The following is a 4757-nucleotide window of genomic DNA, read 5'->3' on the forward strand; positions in this document are numbered from 1 at the left end:
GCTGCGGAACCAACGCACAGCGCCGCCGGGGGCGGGGCCACAGCGCAGGCGCGGCTCCACAGCTGCAGGACCGGCCTTCAGCCGCTGGGCGGCAGCACCCCCTCCCTTATTTACACATATATCTATTTAGGGAATTTATATTCTCTGTTTACACTTATATAGAAAATCTGCTTAGATTTATACATCAACACTTATGATACCGAATTTAGACTGTCTGCTTACACATCTATTTTGACACTAATATCTTTTTATAAATACATTTTTTTAAGTATTTTTATATTCCAGGATCTTTTATATAACACAGAAGCATAGAATCATAGAATCCTTAGAGACAGAGGTTTTTATTTTGAACTTATTTTACATACATCAATTAATATTATTTTTATATATATATCTGTCATATGTAAATGAAATATTGTTCTCTATTTCAATGCCTCATGCCCATAGTTACAGGTTCTCACATTTTTTAATGCATCCCAAGAATTTTCAGACGTTTTGGGGCTGTGAACCACCTCTTTTGGGAGACCCTCACATAACCCCCCGCATCCCCCACTCACCTGCTCCTCCACTGCATCATCGCTGCCCCAATGACATCGGGGTACCCCAAATGACATCATCAGCTCCCCAGACACACACCCCCTTTTATTCCCCCCCCAAAAACGGAACAAAACGCCCAGACCCAGGGCTGGCCCCTTCCCGGCTCTGCCACCGGCTGCAAACCTGGGCTGGGGCATCTCTGGAGCAGCACGAGACGCCTACAACGAGGCACCTGGAAAACAAAAATCCCCAATTATAGCTCAGCATCTTGAAAAATAGCCCGGAAGAGAGTAGAGGAATTCCGTCAGACCGAGGGACGGGACAGGAGCTGAGCTACAGGAGGATTCTGGGGAAACAGCTCAGCTCCAAATACAGCACAGCCTGCAAAAGCCAGCGCCATCTGAACTCTTGAAGTCAGGATTAAGTCTAATTGCTATGATTTTGAACACGTTCTTAGCATAACAGTAAACCTTCTCACTGGTGTTGGGAAATGCCTTGTCCCTTCCCTCTTCCTTTTGCTGAAAAGGTGTGCGTTAGCTTTATATACACCCAATAAAAATACTTACACTATAAAAGTATTTGACTTTCCTCTGGCACTAATTTCACTTGCACAGCTGGGAACTGACACCATGACGCTCTCTCTCTCCAAACGACACAGCTAGAATTTGACAGCAGGTTTTTTTTGGGTGTTACACGATGAGGGACATCTGGCCAGCGGCACTGCCCGAGAGAGATGCTACCGGGCTGCCGGGGAAACGCATCACTGAAAGCCAGACAGAAATAAAGTGCCTCAGAGCACTCTGTCATAATAGCAGGCAAAAGCCGGTAACGTTCAGTCACCTCTCTTTGTAAACCTTTAGAACCAACATCCAACTGCTTCACTACGCCTCATACGTTGGATGCTGCTACTGGGCAGCTGCGCCTTAAACAACACGAGTCAGTGGGTAAATTATACAACGTTAACTTTTTTTTTTTTGAGTTTAATTTTGCATAGAAAAATCAGCGAGATAAGAGATCCCCCCCAAATGGTTTTACTTTTGGGGGTCAGGGAGGGAGAAATCAAATCCCCAGGGCCGCAATTCATCCGGCTGCCAAAAAGGACTGGCAGATGGGCTTTTGGCCGTGTAACACGCTCCGGAACAGACCTTATATAATTTGTACTGTTTTGTTAAAATATTTCATACAAAAACTATAGAAGGAGAGCTGACGAAGCCCTCGTGTTAACTTCAAAGTCCACACTACCAGGACTTTCGGAAGAAAGCAGACACCCATCGCAGACGTACCTCGTACTCACAGAGCACTCCGGATCCTTTCCATCGGTCCTGCGCTGTCACCGCACAACAAAAGGGCAACCACGGAGAAACGCTGGCAGTTGACACTCTGCCGAGAGAGGAAAAAAAACCTTTAGCCCAAAGCTGGGTAGCAGTCCAAGGCCTCCTTCTTCCGTGGGGGTTTGCAGAGGCTGCAGCCGAGTGGAGGAAAAAGCATTGGGCACCATCTCTGGCACAGTAATTGATACCGGCCACTAGAGCTTGGCATTTTTTTGACTCGCTGGCAGCTTTACTTCCCCCAGAGCCACTTTCCCCAGCACACGCAGGTGACAGGCACAGACGCCTACGGACATTTTCTCGAGCCAAGCAGAGCCTAGGTTTCCTCACCCTGTACGTCCTGAGCTGAATATTTTTCTTAAAGGGTGCAGCAACCACGTGTCCTTCCAAACTGCCTCCTTGCAACAAAGCAGCTGTTTTTCCCAGGCCGTTTCTCCAAACGGCCACGATCTTTTCAAACTGCCCTTGCGCCACCAAACCCGCGCAGGCTCCCTCCCAGCTTTTGGCTGCCCTTGGCTTTACCGGGCACACGCTCTATTCCCTCTCCCAACAGCAAAAGCAGGGCACGCTCTCAGACCAGAGCGCAACCCTGCGGGTGCCCGCGCACGCCCGGCTGCTTTGGCGAGGAGCCCCCGAGCGTCCCCGACAGCGCAGGCTGCACGCCCAAGCTCAGCTTCACCCGCACCCCTTTCAGAGGACGCGCAACTTGCCATTCGCTTCCTGACACGGCTGCTCTTCCTTCAGAAATTCCACTTGTAGCCAAGATTTTCACAACGGGTTCAAGCAGTTACCTTCCTGCAATTACCAGCACTTTTACACAGACAAGTCACTTAACTGCTCTTCTAAAATTACCCGACTGAAAGTCACAGCCCTGAAAGAGGAGGGAAAAAGACAGGGAGAGCTCAGGCAGCAGCAGAGCTCTGCAGGCTGCCACCTGCAGTCAACATTGCACTCTCTTTTTGAAAGCACACACACCCTCAAAAAAAACCCCATGCCCCCCACAAAACAAACACACACAAACCCCAGGACCTTGTATCTTCCCATCTCAGCAAATTGTCTCCTCAGAGCATGATGTGCAGACCATCTGCATCCCCAGGACGTTTGCACGTGAGGAACTCGTGTCCAGAAACGGCCCAGATCTCTGTGAGTTCTGTAATTTCGGGGGGTTTTATTATCATAACTCAGTTTCATTGACGGGCACATTCGAGAGGAAACCCATTAACTTTTAAACACAGCCTCTCCTTGGGGAAAAAAAAAACGTGTTGGAGGCTGAAAAGAAATTATGATTCAGAGCTCCCACCCATGGGGGAGCTGTGGGGACTTTAAGGAAAGAGAAGAACCAACAGCAGCAACATTCAGTGAAATTTGTCTTTAATTCTGATCATGCCCTTAAAAGACCCTCCAAGCCTACACCTCAGTCCTACAAAGGATGGGTCCTTTTCTGGAGGGACAAACTTTTTGTACTTAGAAGTCCTAGACTGAAGGCTCCGCAGAACAGAACGTGCACTGAGCCACAGAAAAACATGCCATCACCACTCTTAATAAAAAGAAAAATTGAATAAAAATCAAGCAACGCATCCGTTTCCATCACGTTTCACTCACTACATTTCTACTGGCGTCTAGGTGCTCAAAAATTAACTGTACTGACACCACATCCTAATAAAAGTTTAGTTATGCATCAAAAAGGAAAAGGCTGTTTCCACTTTGCCCATGAAATCAGTACAAACAAACAGAAGAGAAACACCTGACCCGAAAGGAGGTAACAGGCAACTCTTAATTTACCCAAGGTGAAAGTTCACTCTTTTACCCCAAAGGAAAACATTCCAAACTACCAAGGCACCTGAGCTGGTCTCAGGAAGGAGGCACTCTCTGTGAACTGCAACTCCTCATCAGCTTCCCTGCACTGGCAGCAAAGTTGCCTTTTCTGCAGGTTTCACGTGGACTGTCTGGAGCATCCCCAAACTCGCCAACGTGTCTCGTGCCTCCCCCGGCTCCACGCGTGCCATTACCTGAGCCTCAAGCAGAATCAGCCGTGCAGGATTCTCTTGCCATGACGCAGAAGGTGACCCTGGCAAAAGAAGAGGCGAGAAATGAGCCTGTTTATCCCACCCAGCCAAGGGGGACGAGCCGGGGGACCCCCACCCCACCTCTGCCCTTGGGAGCAGGGCCGGCACAGACCCTCCACGCAGAGAGAGGGGGCTTGGTGCGGATTTCGATTCCAGCCCTCTTCCCGAGACAAAGCCACACAGCACCCCCTCTTCCTGAGCCTCCTGAGCCCAAACCAGCCCCCCCCGCTCTGCTTCCTCCTCCCCTCTGCACTCCCCCCGGGAGCGCAGCCACCCCACTGCCCGCCACCCCCAGGACGCACGGGCACTTTTGGGGGGCAGAGCTGGGGTCCTGCGGGGGGCCCGGCCCCGCGTTCCTGCGGGGCGGCACCGGCACGGCCCGAGCACCGCTTTCTTACCGCCCTGCCGGGCTTTATTTCTCCGGCACCGCCGACACCGCACCGCAAACCCCCCCCGGCCGACGGGACGCCGCGGGGAAGCGGGCCCAGCCACCCCGCTCCGACCCGACAGTGCCCCCCCCTCAGGCCCTCCGTTCCCCCAGCCCCGCACAGGGTCCTCCCGGCCCTCCGCCCCATCACCCCTCGTGGTCGCCCCGCAGCCGCCTTAGGGGCCCATCGCCGCCCCCCGCTCACCTTCACGCCGTCCAGCCGCCTCACAACGTGCTCGTGGCAGCCACGCGAGCCCGAATCGACCGAGCACCCGCCCGCCGGGCCCCGCTTTCTGCCCGGGCCGCCCCGCTCCGCTTTCGAGCCGGCCGCCATTTTCCCTCGGCCCCCTCCGCTTCCGGAGCGGCGCGGCCCTGCCCAGCCGCGACTCGCGCCCCTTG

General features: G+C 52.6%; 1 long non-coding RNA gene across 1 annotated transcript; it reads right to left on the minus strand.

The window, feature by feature from the left end:
- Positions 1 to 325: 325 nt before the first annotated feature.
- LOC128914652 (uncharacterized) lies at positions 326 to 4757 on the minus strand. Its single transcript, XR_008468374.1, has 4 exons — positions 4564 to 4757; positions 3875 to 3933; positions 1821 to 1917; positions 326 to 769 (listed from the first exon to the last, which is right to left on the minus strand). It is a non-coding gene; the product is annotated as an uncharacterized LOC128914652 (long non-coding RNA).

Source organism: Rissa tridactyla, chromosome 9 (genome assembly GCF_028500815.1).
Source record: "Rissa tridactyla isolate bRisTri1 chromosome 9, bRisTri1.patW.cur.20221130, whole genome shotgun sequence".
NCBI lineage: Eukaryota > Metazoa > Chordata > Aves > Charadriiformes > Laridae > Rissa > Rissa tridactyla.